We start from the raw sequence: 19,795 nt of genomic DNA on the forward strand, positions 1-19,795 counted from the left end.
CTAAAAAGCAAAATAGAATTTATTACTTTTCCATGGAACTTGGCTAGTACTCACATAGACCTTTAGTCCCCTATTTGAAGCTTTTCTCTTAATCCCTTATTTTTGTGATTTTTACCAAGGCTGTCACGAATTTAATTTGTAGAACTTGTAAGATTTAGGGGTAGAGGAAGTGGAAAATATGAACTGAAACTTTGATAACTGTGATATTATACAAATACAGCTTCTAGAGTATGTTTTATCTGGAAAGCTTAATAGAAGCATGTAAATGTATATTGAGCACCACTTATATGACATTAAGGTAATAATCTATATGAAATCGGCTCTTTCCTGTAGTTAGCTAAATTGATTGCAAAAGTTGAGAGTCCTTAAAGCTTTACAAAACCAAGTACTTACTGAGGTAAGAATAATGCTGTCATTAGCCGTAATTGGTGCTTTATAGCCGTAATGCATTTGAGCAAATAGAACTGAAGTGTTAGAAAATTGGTCTTGCCCTGCAAGTTAAAAGCATTATTTTCTATCAATCACAGTATAAAGGATATTCTTTTAGAATTATAATTCTCTTGCACAAATAATAATTTACTGACAGTGGAGATCATGGGGAAAAATGAGGTATTAAGCAATGTTATATTAGAGAAAGAGCAAAAAAAAAAAAAAAATGAGATAGCAGTAAAGCAGTTTATGAAGAGATTTAAAAATTTGTGTAGGGGAAGTCCTAGCCAGAGCAATCAGGAAAGAGAAAGAAAGGGCATCCAAATTGGAAAAGAGGAAGTCAAACGGTCTCGTTTGCTGATTACATGAGCATATACCTAGAAAACTCTAAAGACTCCTAGATCTGATAAACTAAATTCAGTAAAGTCTCAGGTTATAAAATCAGTGCATACAAATGAGCAGCACTGCTATATACCAACAATGGCCAAACTGAGAATCAAATCAAGCACTCGATCTCTTTCATAATAGCTACAAAAAATTTTAAATACCTAGGAATATACTTAAGGAGGTTAAAAGATCTCTACAAGGAGAAATACAAAACACTATTGAAAGAAATTGTGGAAAACACAAACAGATGGAATGGAAAACCATCCCATGCTCATGAATTGAATGACTCAATATCATGAAAATGACCATAGTGCCCAAAGCAATCTACAGAGTCAATGTACTTCCTATCAGAATACCAACATCATTTGTTACAGAATTAGAAAAAGCATTTCTGAAATTCATATGGAACCAAAAAGAGCCTAAATGGCCAAAGTAATTCTAAGCAAAAAGAACAAATCTGAAGGCATCACATTATCGGACTTCAAATTATACTGCAAGGATATAGTAACCAAAACAGCATAATACTGGTATAAAAGTAGACACATAGACCAACGGAACAGAAGAGAGAACCTAGAAATAAAGCCTAATATTTAAAATCAGCTGGTCTTTTACAATGCATACAAAAACATAAATTGGAGAAAGGACACTCTCATAAGTGATGCTGGGAAAATTGGATAGCTACACAAAGAAGAATGAAACTGGATCCCTTTCTCTCACTGTATTGAAAAAAATTAACTCATAATGGATGAAAGACTTAATGACCTGAAAAATTCTAGAACATAAAAATTCTAGAAAGAAAAACCTAGGAAAAGCACTTCTGGATATTGACCTAGGCAAAGAATTTATGACTAAGACCCCAAAAATAAATGGAACAAAAACAAAAATAAATAAATGGAACCCAATTAAACTAAAAAGCTTCTGCACAGTAAAAGAAATAATGATCAGAATTGACAGATAACCTATGGAGTGTGAAAAAATATGTGCAAATTATGCATCTGATAAAATTAGTAATATTCAGAATTGATAAGGAACTGTGAGCAAGAAAATAAAACAGGTGATCTCATTAAAAAGTGGGCAAATGGCATGAATAGACATTTCTCAAAAGAATTGATATAAATGGCTGAGAAACATATGAAAAAAATGTACAACAGATCTAATCAGGCAAATGCAAATTAAAACCACAATGAGATACCACCTTACCCCAACCAGAATGGCTATTATTAAAAAAAAAAAAAAAAATAGATGTTGGTGTGGATGTGGTGAAGAAGAAATATTTATATACTGCCGATGGGAATGTAAATTAGTACAATCTCTATAGAAAGCAGTTTGGAGATTTTTCAAAGGCATAAATGTAGACCTACCATTCGATCCAATAATCTCACTGTTGGGTCACTACCCAAAGGAAAAAAGTCATTATATCAAAAAGAGACCTGCGTATGTATATTTTTTGCAGCACATTTCACAACTGCAAAGATATGGAACCAACCAAAGTCCCCATCAACAGACAAGTGGATTAGGAAAATACAATATACATCACCATCAGCCATAAAAAAGAATGAAATAATGGCTTTTACAGCAAGTTGTATGGAACCGGAGGCCATTTTTCTAAGTGACGTGACTCAGGAATCAAAAATCTGATACCACATGTTCTATTTGATAAGTGGGAGCTAAGCTATGGGTATGCACAGGCATAGAGAGTGGTATAATGGACATTGGAGACTCAGAAGAGGAGAGGGTGGGAGGGGGGTGATGAAGGATGAAAAACTACCTGTTGGGTAGAGTGTACACTACTCGGTGACAGGTGCACTGAAATTCCAGAGGTCACCACTATATTATTGATCCATGTAATCAGAAACCACTTGTACCTCTAAAGCTACTGAGGGACACACACACACACACACACACACACACACACACACAGAGAGACACAGGAAAGAGTGATTATTTTGTATGTTTGGGTGGTTCAACAATTTGAGATTTGGGAAAGCTCACACTGTAATCAAACCCCCTGTGTAATGACGAACTATAAGAATGATGTCATCTGTAAGTGTTTGTGAAAACTTGGTGATCTGTCCGAGACTGAAAATCTGGAATTCGACTTTTTTGTCAGTCTTGCATTCTGTACTGTCCCCAAGGATACATGCTGGAAGAGCCTTTCCAGTATAGCAATCTGGACAAGTATCTTACCAAGTTTTCTTTGTCTCAGAGGTAAATCAGAAGAAAAGTTATTTTGCTTTCCTCTGCTCTTAGCAGAAGATTCCAGTATTCATTATTGGCAGGAGATTGAGACTACATGTTTCATTTTCCCCATACATTGGAGAGTGTGTGTTTTACCTACACTGTAAACACCCACAAATAGACCTTAGTTTATCACACATTGTGCTTATACAAAGGAGTTAATATTTATTAAATGTCTCTTCTGTGCTACTCACTGTACATGGCTCTTAAAATCTTTTAATTTTCATAACTCTACCAATTTAATATTGTTATCCTCACTGAAAACCCAACGCTCAGAAAAGTTGCGTGACTTGCTGAAAGACAGCTAGTAAGTGAAAATCTGGTGTTTGACTTCCTGTCTCAACCTTTACACTACACTGTATCTCCTCCTCCAAATTGCAATAATGATCTGGCTCTTCAACAGAATCCTGAAGATGGAAAAATAGCCTATTATCTTTGCCTACCTTGTGTCATAGGTCACTTTCATCTGAGGTACCCAGTGACGTTTTCTGTTTAGAGTAGTTCCCTGGTAGTTCTGAATGTTTGGTTTTTATCTAATTTCTCTTTGTTCTGTAGCTGAGGACCTTCTCCTTGCATTGTTTCCACTTTGTGTTTTGTCCATTTGTTGTGGTTAACATAAACATTTAGTATAAACTTAATATCTATTCATAGATTGGTGAAGACCCAGTGAGTTAATTCATGTGAAGCATTTTTAGCAGAATCTGACACATAGGAAGACTCAGTGTTGACAACAGAAATTCATGAGAGACACTTCAGGACAGAACAGTAGTTCAGGGCTCAAACTCTGGAGACAGATGTTCTAAGTACAAGTCTGGATTCTGCCTCTTACTCAGTGATTTTTGATACGTTTCTCAACCTCTCTGTGCTAATACCTACCTCATAACATTGTTGCAAAGATTAGAGGAAGTGATAAATGCATTGTTTAGAGCTTGGCACATAGTAAGCACTTTATAGAAGTGTTTGCTATCGTCGTAGTCGTCGTCATCGTCATCACCATCATCATCATCATTTATTACAGGCTTATTGTGTGCCAGGCACTATGCTGTTGCAGTTACAGTTTGCAAACATTATCTAACTTAATCATTTATCTAGGTTGCTACTATTTGGATAACAACTTTACAAGGGAGAGAGTGGCTCAGTAACTTGATCTGAGGTCACACGGCTTTATGACCGTGAATCAGAGTAGAGATTCAAACCCAAGCAGTCTGACTATGGATCCTGGTCTGTTAGCTAGTTTGTCATATTGTGGGGCATTGCACGATGCCCAGAGCATCAGAAACTGGATTCTCAGCCCTAACTGGCCATGAACTACATTGCCTTTCTCTTCTGGAACCCAGGATAGCACTAAATGCATTGGACTAGATGTCAACTCGGGTATCTTCCTGTTTGGACACTAATTTTTGTCATTTTATATTTCCCTAGGCTGTGTGAAGTCTCATTCTAATAGAGAGCTGTTAATTTTGCTAGTGCATTCTACCAGCCCAATCAAAATAACCTGGCCTCAAAGACCTTCCAAAATACTGTAGTATTGATCATGTAGACAATCATTTAGCACAAGTGGTTATTAAGTGGCAAAACTACAAAAGGCTTACGAGTCATCAATGGATGGCATGATATCTTATCCCGGTACCTGTAAAATTAGATGAAATAGGAACTTTAGGAGTTACCTCATCAGACATCCTTATTCTGTGGATGTTGGAACCAAAGTGGATAGCAAAGTTTTCTGACCCAACTTGACCACCCCAGCTACTCTGGAAACTTCTCTCAGTAGCAGGGATTATTCTCTATACATTGTTGTAGCCCTGCTCAGTGCCTGCTATTCAGTAGGCTTTCAACATGTGTTAACTGTAGATTGCCTTTTGCAGACCACACATATGAGATAATGGATGTCAAGTATCTGATCATGCTGGTCACATGGTGGGACCTCAATAAGTGATAACTACCTATACCTGTAGTTATATAGATCTCCTGATTTCTATTTTAGTTTCTATTCATTAATATTATAAAATCCAAACCATTGTCACTTGTGATCATGTAAGAAATGAATTTCCATTTATTTCATAAAAACTCATACAGGACTAACTTTATAATGTTTTCACATGATGCACATAAAAACCCGATGAGGTAAGCGCCGTTGTTACCCACACTTGACAGAGGAGGAAGCGGAGGCTCCGAGAAGTGCAGTAACTTGCCCAAGGTCACACAGTCAGTGAATGATGAAACTGGGGTGGGTTGCAGGGAGTCTGGCTCTAGAGTCACTGCTCTTCTTCAGTACACAATGCTGCCCATTTTTCAAGGGCTATTTTTCATGAAGACAAATTGAATTTGTTCAGTGGAATGTCTAAAACATGATTTATTTACCCTGAAGTAAGATAAAGATCCACTGAGGGTCAGAGGAAGGCATTCTAATGCTTGTAAATTGGACACATTGTAAAACAGTAAAAGCCAGAGAGAATGGCCAGCGTGTTCCGTAACTCAGGACGCTGACACATCATCTGTTTTGGGAAAGCTCAAGGAACCGACCCAGTCTTACCCAAGTTAAGGTGAGTGAGGATGCCTATAAGGTACATGGTAGACACTTAGAATTTGTTTATTGAATAAATGAAAGGGAGAAAATTATGAATAGGCAGTCACTTTAAATTAAAATGTATAAAGATGGGTTAATAGAGCTTTATATGACTTCTAAAATGAAGTATTAGTTGATGTATTAAGGTAGACAGATCATAGATGAGTGCTTGAATTTGATTATGAAAAGGTTTTTTAATATAGACACTCCCTCTGTGTATCAACTACCTGCTACATTTTAATTACATGGGAAAAGAAGGGTAATGATGACGTGTGAAATAGATTAAAGGCAGAAGATTTCATCCTAGTTAATATACAGATTTGCTCAGTAAATGAGTGAAAGTGATATTATTGGCTTTAGTTATACTTTTCATTTAACACTGTTAATATATTGTGAGTGTGAGTAGCATCCACTTCAGAGCAGTGCCAGCTTAGCTTGGGGACTTGGAAGTGCTTCCTATACTGAGAAAATCATGCTTCCATCTCTCAGTGCTTCGACTCTGTGGTCACTTTTAATCCATTAGCTCAATCCATCCATATGAAAAATTGCCAAAATGTTGTTTTTTAAAAGCACCATAAAAATTGTAATGCAGAAAAACAAAAAACAAAAATTTATTTTTATTCCATGGTCAGTCCTAGGATATGGCTCTCCAATGTCCTATTTGGTTTGAAACTTCCTGTGTTTTATACCTTTGTGAGAATGTAAGGCATCAAGGATGATTTGGGTATCATAATTACTGCAAATAACATGAATCAAAAGTGCTATAAAGTCATACAATCTATTGGGCGTATTTGCGTCAATTGAATCAGTATTTCTTAAGCACACGGTTGAGTATACTATGCTTTGTGTAGAAACTAAAGATTATAATAAAACAATCCTATACTTTAAGTACTCATAATTTACTAGGGAAGAAAACACATATATAATTTTAATACTTTCTACAAATTACGTATTTTAAGGAAGTATCAAAATTGTAGAACAAATTAGCTAAAGTTAGAGGACACTGAAAGACTTCTTGAGGTGTGTCTTCAAGGATGAATAAGGCCTTTTGTATGGTGGTGAAATCAGAGAAAGCAGTGTGATTATCGTCTGGAAGCTGGTAAGTTTAACTTGATTGGGGAGCCTCAGGCATAATGGTTCTAGTATTGAGAGCTTAGGCCACTAGAGTGGAAAGAGGGGATGGGGAAAGATGAGAATAGGAGCTGACACGAGTGAAGTCAAACAGCTTGCAAATTATAGACTTTGGAGAGGTCAAACTGAAAAGCTTGAATTCCGATTATAAAGAAATTACTGTGTAACTTTATCCTATTATTTGGACAATATTCATGACCTTTTCCACTTACAAGAGTTTTCATACAACTAAAGTTATTTTTATGTCCTAGAATTGAGAGGAACAATGTTAGAAAATCTCCCAGGAAATATTTTTTGTCTCTGTATATCATACATAGCTATTCACACATGGAAATTTTAGTTCTTACTGGTCATGTTGCTGTGACCTCTGAATAACTCTCAGAAATCTGAAGTTGTGGCCACATCGCAAGGATCTGTTCATGCTGACTGAGTTATTAAGCAATCATAGAGGATAAGTAGCAAATCCCAAGGGCATACTGCCACTGAGAACTTGCAGGTCAGTCCTTCCATGGTAGACAGGGGTGGGGTTAGATGATTCAAACTATAGAAAGAACCAGTAAATATGAGGTGGTTTCTCATCAGTTGGTTTGCCTGAGAATCATTAGTTAGGATTTCTAGGCTCAGAGTTGTTTGTAAATAGTCTTTCTAGAATGGCATTGTCCACTAAGGATTTAAAATTAACATTAAAGACATCTATTTAGTCACACTAGCCACATCACAATGTTCAACAGCTACACATGGCTAGTAGCTGCCATCTTAGAGCAGATACAGATCATTTTCATCATCACAGGAAGTCCTTTGTTTGAAAACTGGTCCAAAATCTACTGTCCTACTTCTTAGATACATCTAGGATGGCATGGTAAGGCCCTTGAACCAAAAAGTTCTTTGTTCCTCACCATACAACAATTTTTGCCTTTCCTTCCTGTGCCCCAGGCACTTTCCAAGACCTAGAGCCATGGGATTAAGGTAGGAAAACAAACCAAAACCATCTTAATATAAAAAGGAGAAGAAATTTTCTCATAATCTGATTAACAGCCAATATAACTGCTATGTTTTTAAATCAGCTTTGTACCTTTTCCATGCATTCATTCTGTCTCCTTTCTTCCTTTCAATATTCTTAATTGGAAAGGTCGTGAGACTGTGCTAGATTTTTCATCTTGCCTGTGAGGAGCAAGGTGAACTTTTGTTGGGTGAAGAGCTGTGTTGAGGAGGGAGTTGCAGGGACTGTTTCTGAGCCATATTCTCCCAACTTGTAAAATAAACAGTTGGATCAGATGATCTATAAGGTCCAACACCCTCAAATAATTTTTGTTTTTCTGTGAGACAGTGTCTGACTATGTTGCCCAGGCTGGAGTGCAGTGGCATGATCCCAGCTCACTCCAACCTCTGCCTCCCAGGTTCAAGCGACTGTTGTGCCTCAGCCTCCTGAGTAGCTGGGATTATAGGCGTGTGCCACCATGCCTGGCTAATTTTTGTGTTTTAATAGAGATGGGGTGTCGCCATGTTGGCCAGGCTGGTCTTGAATTCCTGACCTCAAGTGATTTGCCTGCCTTGGCCTCACATAATTTCTGTGTGTGATCACTGGGTCCTCCATATTCCCTGACCCAGAATGAGAAAGATGGACGTCTTGTTACTTCTAGAAGTGTGAGGGTGTGGTGTGTATGTTTGCTCCCTTTGTATCTGCTTAGCCAAAGATCCAATATATTCAGTGCCAGGGAGTATATCTTGTGTGCCTTTTTACATTTCTAATCTTCATTCATTTAATTATTTAATGAATAATTGGTCTGATTATCTATTACTACACAACAAACTCCCCCAAAACTTAGTGGCCTAATACAACAGCAATACTTTATTTTGCTCATAATTCTGCAGCTTGGGCAGAGCTCAGGGGAGATGGCTTGTCTCTATTCCCTGATGTCTAGCACCTTGACTGGGAGACTCAAAGGCCTGGGGTATCTCAACAGCTGGCGCTGAAATCATCTCCAGGTGTGTTTACTTACATGTGTGGGTGGTTGGTGCTAGCTGTCAGCTGGGACCTCAGCTAGCCAGAACACCTACACACAGCTCTTTCCTATGGGCTAACTTGGGCTTGCCCTTAACATGGTAGCCAAACTCTAGAATATGTGTTCCATTTAAAGAAGATGGAAGTGCATAGCATTGCTATGACCCAGACTCAGAAGTCAGATAGCATCACTTCCACTCGACTCTGTTGTAGGCAGACACAAAGTCCGGCCTAGATTCAAGCAGTGGGCACATGGGCTCCACTTCTTCATGGGGGAATTGCAAAGTTCTAGAGGAGTATGTGAGATGGGAGATTGTAGTGGATTGAATAGTGGCCCTCCCACATTATGTGCTCCTAATCCTCGGTACCTGTGAATGTTACCTTATTTGGAAAAAGGGTCTCCTCTAAATTAAGGATCATGAGATGAGGAGATAATTCCTGGGTTACCCAGGTGAGCCTTCAATTCAATGACAAGTGTCCTTATAACGATGAGGCAGAGGAAAATTTGACACAGAAGAGGAGGAGGCAATATTATCAGAGAAGCAGAGGTTGGCGTGATGGGGCCACCAATTAAGGAATGTTGATAGCCACTAGAATTGAGAAGAGACAAGGGATAAATTTTCACCTAGAGCCTCCAGAGGGCTTGGAATTCTGGCTTCTAGAACTTTGAGAAAATTTATATTGTTTTAAGCTGAGAGTTTTATGGTAATTTGTCATGGTAGCCACAGGAAACTGATACCGAGATACTGCTATGGCCCGTTTAGGAAAAGTACAATCTGGTGCAACAGTACCACCACCACCAACGCTATTAAGCATGCAAACACCACACCTTGCAGTGAACGTTGTTTGGACAATGTCAAGTGCCTGGCTTTGTAATCTCTTATTCCTCACAATGACCCTGTAAAAGGGACTATTATCTCTTCTTTCTATGTAAAGAAACTGAAGCACAGAAGGCTTAATTCACCTGTCCAACCTTTTTATCTAGTGGGCAGCCAGGTCAGTATATAGACTAAGATATGTCTAACTTCAAAGCTTATGCTTTTAACTTTCTCTGAAAACATTTACTGTCAAAAAGGTAAATGAATGTCTCATAAACAGTAATGAATTTACTTGCATAATGTTCAGTGGCAATGATGGTCATTGCAGAGCTAGGACGAATGAGGAATGGACATTTTAAAACAACTTCAGTACTGGCTCAGCCATTGGCGACTCAAGCGGTTTTATCCTCATGAATAATTGTAAGGGGTCATACTGACGACATAGCTCATGCCTATGTTAGAAGAATCATAATTTTGTTGCTTTTGAGTTACCTTTGTGCTTCACTTACATGTACTTCACAGTTACATGTAAACTCTTTGTTGCTCTGGTAAATAAAGTTAAAGAACACGAAAACAGTTCTCAGTAGGAGGACAGCCTTTCCATTTATCGGAGAAACCTCACTGAATGCTTGTGTAGATAAAAATTACGCATTTTGACCGGATTTTAATTACCAGCCAGCTTTATTAAGTGGAGTACTTCCTAGGTCTCATGCCTAACATGTACTATGGTCAACCCCCCAACTTTAAAATAAATAAGAATGAGCAACGGATGGCAGAACTCGGCAACATTGACTTTCTGCAGAATCAGGCAAGTCACTGAGCCAACGTCCATGAGGTATAGGGTTAAAGACTCAGTACATTCTGGTCCCTTAGCTAATCATTCATTTTGGGTTGGTCAGTGTCTAGGAGTTTTGACTATTATTATACGGGGCTGTCATCTGCCATGTTAGGTAACCATGTTTTCTCTCTTTCTCTCATAATCTCTTAATTACATGATAAAATAGGAAGTATTGTCCCTAAAACGCAAAGGTAGAGGAAAATTATCATTTGGGTCACTCAGTCACTCACTGGGTTAAATCAGCTTTGTGCCATACATAGTTGCTTGCCATTTAATAAATGAATGCTTTATAGTTCACATAAGCAATTTCAGGTAGTCTGAATTGAAACCTGCTTTGCAATTCTTGGCAGGGAGGAGAGAGCAGAAATAATTTGTGTCTTGTTCATTCACTAGTGGAAAGCCTTGTGCTTCTGACTTGTTTCCTAGTCTCAATTAAGTGAATGGTTTCTATTGGAAATCCTCACCTCTTCAAGTCAATTATTACCATAATTATGATGTATTGACAGCCTTATGAATGAGAAACAGTAGTTTTATTCAACACATATTTGTTGAGTTCCTACAGTGGGCCAAGGACTATACTAAGTGCTTGAGATATGAGAGTGAAGAAGAGCAAATGCCGTTCCTCCCTCATAGAGCTATCTGTCTAATGGAGGAGGGATTGGAATTACTAACACAATCAAATAAATGTAAAAGAACAGTCAGGATAAGTGGATGGTGTAAAGAAGGCAGGAAGGGATGATTTGGCATAATTGAAGAGGGGCTTTCAAGTCAAGATGATTGCACAGATGTTAAAAATGAAAACTGAACAAAGGAAGCCAAAGTAAAATGAAGAAATGGCCATCTAGTAATGTTGTATATGTATCTGCAGAAAATCTGGTGTTTCCTCTGGGAGAGGAGTTGACTAGTGCTGGTGGTGGGTGGGGAGACAGGTGGGAGAGGGGTGGAAGGCAACTTTTTCATGCTACCTTATGCTGTTGAACATTTGGTGAGGAGAATGCACTTATGTAATACTTGTGGGATTCAAGAAAAATTTAAAATAAGAAGCTAAAAGGGAAGAGAAAAGAATCATAAATAGAAGTAGGGACAAGTCATGGCAGTTGCTTTCCTAAGGACTATTTGGCTACCTTGTTGGTATAATTGGAGACCTCACCTGTGAGGATAGAATCAGACTATAATTACCCATACTGAATACAAATACTTTATGTGTTATGAAAAGGAAACTGGTTTATAACAAGTCTTTTGCTTTCTTCTTTGGAGCTGGTTTATAACAACTCTTTTGCTATCTTCATTGGTTCAAAACAGTATCTGGCCACTTACAGGTATATCAACATTGACCTCAGGATTCACAGGTTGATTATTGTTATTAATTAATAGGATAACATGTATTAAGGGTTTATTCTGTGCCAGGTATGATACTGAGCATGTAACATAGGACATATTATCTCATCTCTGTAACAGTCCTAGAAGGTGAGTCCTATAATTACCCCCTTTTCCCAGCGATGAGGAAATTAAGGCTTAGAGAAGAGATCAAGTCACTTTCCTAAGATTGCAGTAAGTCACAGAGCTGGGATATAAAGCCAGCCTAGACCCAGAATTCCTAACAGCTTTGCACACATCCTCCCTGATGCTCGGCAGTCTGAGAAGATACTGTCTTCATTCCTCAGATCTCTTAGTCTCTACGCTTATGGTGTTATTAAGATGAGTCAGCAGCAGGGCACATGAAGAATGCTGATGGTCTCCAGTATCCCTAAGATGCACTCATTTCTGGAACTTTCTTAATGCACACATATGAAGATGAATACTTATTCACAGCTGGTGCTATACCTCCTATACAGCTTACTGAGAAATTGTTTTCTCGTTGTGTTTTCTAATGGATCTTATTGATTCTTTTCTGTCATATTGTGCAAATCACCTATCAAACTTAGAAAGGTTAAGAGGCCTCACAACTGGTAGACTTAATTATGCTGGAGCAAATCTTCTCAGTTCAGACTTCTCAAATTCTTGGTTCATTTTCCATTTGACTCTCATTGTCCAGGGTTGCCCTGATCCCACAGTGCGAAGTGATAGTGACAGGAGGCAGCCAAATGTCCAGGCAGACGGGGGTGGGTCCCCAGTGAAACCCTACCTCCAAGCTGAAGACAGTTTAAAGCCTGAAAGTGAAGCTACAACTCAAATTCTCAGATCAAATTGAGAACTTGTCTTCCCTTTTGGTGTGTTTTCCTCTGATCCCTACCCTTCACTTGTTTTACATACACCTACCCTTTCCTAATTGTTTTTGTTTGTTTGTTTGTTTTGACGAAGCCTTGCTCTTGTCACCAGGGCTGGGGTGCAATCATGCAATCTTGGCTCACTGCAACTTCCGCCTCCGTGATTCAAGCAATATTCCTGCCTCAGCCTCCCAAGTAGTTGGGATTACAGACACCTGCCACCATGCCCGGCTAATTTTTGTATTTTTAGTAGACATGGGGTTTCACCATGTTGGCCAGGCTGGTCTCAAACTCCTGACCTCAAGCGATCTGCCTGCCTTGGCCTCCCAAAGTGCTGGAATTACAGACCTAATTGGTTTTTTATCCTTTTGTGTCCACTTTTGAGTGCTGTCTTCACTTTAACCTTTATTGCATACTCACAACCCAATAAGCACACACTTCCCATCCTGTGCCTATAAACACTCCAGACTCAGTCAGTAGAGGGAGAGATGGCCAGACTTTGAGGAGGTGACTGGATTTTGGAGAAGAAATGGCCAGACTGTGAAAGAGACAGCCTGACTTTGGGAGAAGACGACTCACCCTTCCCATCCCTTCTCCAGCTCCCCTTTCTGCTGAGAGCCATTTTCATCACTTAATGCAAATCTTAGCCTTCACCATCCTTCAGTTGTCTACATGACCTCATTCTACTTGGATGCCAGACAAGGGCTTAGGGCCCACCAAGAGTGTGTACCCTGAAAGGTGGTCACACCGGCCCTTTGATCTCACTGACAGAGGGCAACTGCCCCACGTGATGAGGCAAGGGGCCAATTGAGCTGATAACACACTGCCATCCACAGATGGCAGAACCAAAAGAGCACTGTAATGCTTTGGGATCATGGGCACCGTAACCTGGGTGTTGCTACAGGCCCCACATGGAGCTTGCTCCTGCTGGTGCCTGGAGTGCCCAACAAAATCCTGTACTTACTTGTTCATGTACTCCCTCCTGCAAGGGGTTGAGTACGGCAGGCAGGCAGGCCAGCCAAGTAAATAGGGCACCCCTGTTGCAAGTTCAGCAAAGGGGCCAAGAAAAATCCTGCATCAAAAGGATGCTTCAGAAAAATCCTGATGTGCTAGATAAATGTGATTTTAGGAGAGAAGCAGTGCAATTTTCCAGGTTTTGAAGACAGACCTGGAAGCCTCTACTCTGTTACTGATGATCTAGATAATATTGGCAAAGTACCTAACCTTCTCTGAGCCTTCGTTTACTCATTTGTGCAAGTGAGATTAACAATACTTGTATTGAAGAGTTGTAATAAAGATTAGAGATAACCAGAAAGTAAAGTATGGTAGACACCCAGTGCTAGCTGTTATCCCTGTCAACTTAAAACATTTGGAGAATTGTCTTACAAAGAGGAAAATAAGATTCAGTTGCTAAAATTCAGCACACAGTCATAAGCTCATGTTTAAAGGAATGACTAATAGAGTCTTAAAAGCATATGTAACTTGGGTGTTGCTGAAAATCATCATTACTGTAAGAAATATAGTGACTCAAATATTTTATATGTACACATTATTGCTGGTTCAATTTAAAATAGGACTCTGTGAAACACAGTAAACTATAGCTATTCTGGTGGATGAAATGGCCTATAAAGAGGTAAACTAAAATAATTATTGGTTGTGATGTGTCCTCTGAAGTCCACAGAGAGAGATAATGTGAAATTGCACCTGGATTACTTTGGACATGGATCAGCATTTGCCTCTCTGGAAAGGCAAATTTTAGTAGAAGCCTAAAGGAATGATAATGAGACAGTCATGGGAAGAGCTGGGCAAGATTTTAGGCAGAAGGAGAAGCAAGTTCAAAAGCCCTGATAGAGAACGGACTTGGAGTAGGCAGTCTATGTGTAGTGGCAAGAAAAGGGAGTTGCCATTCAGCAGTCTCCACTGTAGGAACACACACCCTAAGTAGGAGCCAATTGAGGAACCAACACACATGTACTTGAGTCTCCACACTGCACTATGTCATTCATGAGAGGCATTTTGACCTTTATTGACTTATTTCTGATTTGTATGGTGTGATGTTTGTATCAAGTGGTTCAACATCCCTGCCTTCATGGAAGCCCTCTTTAAAGCCAATATTCCAATTTGTCAATAAAGATTGAGTGTTCAAATGGTTTAGAAATAGCATTTGAGGCTGGGCACAGTGACTCATGCCTGTAATGCCAGCACTTTGGGAGGCCCAGGTGGACAGATCATGAGGTCAAGAGATTGAAACCATCCTGGCCAACATGGTGAAACCCCATCTCTATTAAAAATACAAAAAATTAGCTGGGAGTAGTGGCGTGCATCTGTAGTCCCAGCTACTCGAGAGGCTGAGGCAGAAGAATCACTTGAACCCGGGAGGCAGAGGTTGCAGTGAGCTGAGATCGAGCCACTGCATTCCAGTCTGGTGACAAAGCGAGACTACATCTCAAAACAAGCAAACAACAACAAAAAAAAACAGAAATAGCACTTGATAGCATCATTACTGTGAACTTAGTGGCTAGCCTCTGGGATGGACCACTGTAGAGAACTTTCCCAATAAGGGATACTTGGGAGCAATTCATGAAATAAACTCTATTTGCTTTAATCAGAGTCCACAGCAACCTTCAAACATTGTAAATGGGCTCCACTATCTAATCAGGGAATTATAGCAATATATTAATTGCCATTTCTGATTATTTGCATTTAATTAAGGGGTACTCTTGAGAAAATGAAGGACAGCATAACCTCAAAATACGGCTTTACATCTTGGATAATTGACTATAATTTCTGTCTTTGCAGCTTTCCCTAAATTGTTTTTCTCCAGATGGTTTCTAAAATCTATGAGTTTACCTTTTTTTTTTTTTTAATGGGTGAGTAGGGTTTTCTGATAAATGCTTATATGGTTTAGTTTTTGCAGCTAAATTAAAGCTTAATTAGTCAAAAATCCAGATCTGTGATGTGTTTATGAAGTTTATACAAGCATAATTAATTTCAGTTAATTGCACAAATAGCTTTCTGTGTAAACAACAACCTCTTCACTACTGACCGCTAAATGTCAGATTTCAGTTTATTTGCATTTCTAGCCTTCTATGGTAACTCACATATTTCTAAAAGTATTATTCTTTCCCTTGATTTATGACTTTTATTAAGGGAGTCAGTGATTACCCCTGCTACCCACATTTCATGTTTTGAAAATGTAGTGGAAAAAAGTATAATGTTGCTTTTGTTTTGATGGAAGCAGAAAAATAATTTAAAATATGATTTTGGTGTGTTCTCCTAAGTTTATTTCTTCTCATAATGTTACCTAGATTTTTTTAGTTTATTTGAATGACAGCTGAAATTACATTGATCAGCTAAATGTCAAAAAGAATAGCTATTATTTTTTAAATATCCTGATTGTTTCTAGGATTTCTGTTCCTGAGAAGAATAACATTACTATAAACTGAGCCAGATTCTCTTGCTGTATAAGCTGTTGCCTTTGCAGTGGTATTTAAAAAGCCATGCTTAATTCTAAGAAATTATTCTTTGTAAGCATGCCTTCACTTTTGATTGACAATTAAATTTTCTTATTAGTTCCCTTATTTCCCTAATAAATCTTACATATAGATTGAAATTGATGAATCTTGTCTTTTTCCATCCTCCTTGCTCAAGGGAAAGGGGATGTCATCGCTTCAGGAGCTGTTTCAGAAGACCCAGAAATGTCTTTCACAGGAGCGCACAGAAAAACTCACTACCTGTCACATTGGCCTGACTGGAGTCACAATTCCAGGTCTGGACCAATAACTGTACCCAGGGAATGTCATTACGATCATTGGCTTGGTGGTCTCAGTCACAAATCCCACACCTAATACCCAAGGCCTCTGGGCTGTGCAGGGAGGTATGTGCAGCAGAGTGAAAATGAGTCATTGCAATGAAAGAGGAGGGGATGCTGGGAAAGCAATCGCAGATCTCTCTCTCAGAACTGAATGTACTGAGTTACGCTGGTATTATGACAGCAGAAGTCTGGGGGAACCTCTTGACTTTAAAGCGACTTTTGCCTCAAAATGGTCAGTATATGTGAATTTGGAATCTGTGAAGTGTTCTTCCTCGCTATATCTCTCCAAGGTTCATTAACAATCAGTCTTACAGAACCAATTCAAAAGGACCATGTTTTTGGTGCCTATCTTATTATTAGCTTCAGGGCTACATTTTTTTAAATGCATAATGAAATCCATGAAATACTTAGCAAGAATACTTTGCAAATTTGGCTTTGGGGGCAGTGCATGGGTTATAGGCAGAAGGAAAAATATCTGACAGTTGCATAAATTGAAAAACCCTTTGTCCATTTCTAGGCTGCAGCTACCTATAAGCAGTTGAAAAAGGAGAAATGTAGTATGTGTGTGACTTTCAAAGATTCTTTAATGGTTCAATACCCTTTTAGTTTTGTACACAGACTATAGGAAGGTCATTTTTCCCTATGTGTATGAAGCTGGCCTCCCTCCCTTTGTGGGGTTTTTGCTCATTTCAGAGGATAAGAAATGAGGACTGGCTATTGTTAGTGACAGGACAGTGCTTTAAAAATAATGAGAGTCACTCCTCCTTTTCCCTAAAGATTGGTAAGGCAAAAGTACACACTGGCTTGGAAACTTTTTCTAAATATCTTTACCATTTTATCTCCAGAACTGTAGAGAGCTTCCTTAGGACATTTGAGTTATGGCATGGGCTTTTTCACAAGCTATGAGACCTTGGTCATACTACCTGTTGCCTCTGGGCATCATGATGCATGTTGGTAAAACAGAGAGTTGCAAGAGCATACTCAGATAGCTTTTATCTCTAACATTGCACACTTCTACAATGGAGAGAGTTTAAAAACAGACTTTTGATTTAAAAATGGCAGCATAAAAATGTGCAACTCAATTTAAAAATGGGCAAAAGACTTGAATAGACATTTCTCTAAGATGTACAAATGGTCATCAAGCACATACAAAGATGCTGGAAATCATAGTCATTAGAGATATGCAAATAAAAAATACAGTGACTTATCGCTTCACACACACATCCTCACACTCTCTTTACCTACTAAAATGACTGAAGATGAAATAGAACAAATTATCTATTATAAAAAACTAGGAATTGCAATCAATCGTTTCCCAGACTCTGGGAGGGGTCTTTATGAACCTTCAAGGTTTAGGAAACTACATTAATGGACACAGTTAAAGATAGTATATGATATGCTTTCAGAAACAGGTCATTTCTTCCCCTGACCAGGAGTTCTTTAGGAAAGACTTTATCTTCTGACCTGTATTTGTACCCTGGATGCAAAAATCCAGTGTCAGTAGCAACTGGGAAGATGAGCATTTTCTCTTCTTTCTGCATGGATGTTGTTTTTGAGTCCATCTGTACTTCAGTTTTCTTTCCCCTAAAGGAATACACATACATATGCATACATATATGTAGACACATACATATACACATATATACACGGAAATATTTGTGTATCTGTGTATGCATAAATATGCCTATAAATATGGACATGTATGTGTGTATGTATACATACCTATATACAATATATACGTGTATATATACACACCTATTTACATGTATTTATACATATTGCATGTGTATGTGCATATATACATACAGTAAATATATACACAAATATTCAAATGTACATATAAGTATATGTGTATATGTATATACATGTAAATATGTAGATATGTGTGCATAAATATGTACCTTTTATACATAAAGTTCCATAAGCAAGAGAAAGTACAAGAAGATATGAGTAGCCCTGCAACCTGGAAAATGTTCTTAATAAATTTCATGTGTTCAGAATGTCAAAGACAAAAGCCTTCCTGACAACCTGAAGGCAACTTTCCAAATGTGAGGGCATCCAGTCAGCGCCCCCATGGGTGGACTGCGCTGCTGAGAGCTGCATCGTACTGGGATAAGTTTTTCCTCCTTGCTGTGTGAAGAGAGGGCATGTGGAGTCTACAGAAAAACACTACCAAGTGAGGAAGAGGAACATCATCCTGAGCACTTGAAGAAAGAGCGCCCTGATGAAAACAATTCACAAATCAGAAGAAAGGTTTAGAAAACTGAGGTCAGGTGGTGGCGGCACAGGGCAGAGTCATTGTGATTTCTCCATAACAAGAGTGGAAATTCTGAAGGACAGATCAGGCATAGACAGAAAGATTTTAAAATCAGGGGAAATCACCCAGGAAACGTACAGGTTCTAAACAGGCAATAGTCAAATTAAAACCCACTTTGGAATCAGCAAATAATTTGTATTGAGAAAAAGTAAATTAGCTAAGTGAAGAATAAGAGGAGGTGCTTTCCAGAAGAAAAAAGTAAAACTGGTTAAAGAAATACATATGATTACTATGGAGGATGGAGAATGAGCTATAGAAATTCCTAAGAACTGTAGAAATTCTTGAGGAGGACGCTAGAACTGGGGCTAACATAGCAATGATACAATGAAGAATATTCTTCTGAACTGAGCCTAGTGTAAGTTTTCGTTGAAAGTCAACAAAGTGAATGAAAAGATGACCACACCCAGATACATCCTGGCAAACCATATGTTACCAGTGTAAAAAAAGAAAAATCTTGCAAACAAAAGTCATGCCTATCAAAGAATTCTCCTTTAGAATAAAGCAGAAACAATAAAATAGACACTTTTGAAGGGAAAAATGAATTCCAAGAATGTTTTAGTCAGATAAATTGTTTATCTTCTATAAAGAAAACTAAGATGCTTTCTCATGTATTTTAAGCGTCACAAAACAACTTCTACACACTGTTTGTGCCAGCCAACTAACAGCTAAATACAGAATAGCCCCAAAATTAGAGAGTTGTGGTATAAAATGACAGGGGGAGGTAAGCTCTGGAACTATTAACATATGAAAAATTTCTAAACATTTTCTGCAAATTATAAAATGCCACTTGTAAACTGTTGAGAAAAGACATAAGATGTTTATCTAAAATTCAGTCTCTAAAATGCCAGATTTACATCCACAAAGGTGAGAAAGGGGTAGAAAGAGAATGCAGGAAAGGGCATAGAGATGTGAATTCTGCAAAATGATGTGTATTATGTAGGAGCAATTTAAAAACTACCTTTTTAGTCTTTGATAGTAAGTAAAATGTAGATTGAATTAAAAAAAAAAATACCTCTTAAGGGGTATATGTTTTCCAAACCTGGAGAGG

General features: G+C 38.4%; 1 protein-coding gene across 3 annotated transcripts in view; it reads left to right on the forward strand.

The window, feature by feature from the left end:
• SGCD (sarcoglycan delta) overlaps nt 1–19,795 on the forward strand; it is a 1,194,387-nt gene that overhangs the window by 625,652 nt on the left and 548,940 nt on the right. The gene's annotated exons all lie outside the window — the stretch shown is intronic.

This window comes from Theropithecus gelada, chromosome 6 (genome assembly GCF_003255815.1).
Source record: "Theropithecus gelada isolate Dixy chromosome 6, Tgel_1.0, whole genome shotgun sequence".
In the NCBI taxonomy this organism is placed as follows: domain Eukaryota; kingdom Metazoa; phylum Chordata; class Mammalia; order Primates; family Cercopithecidae; genus Theropithecus; species Theropithecus gelada.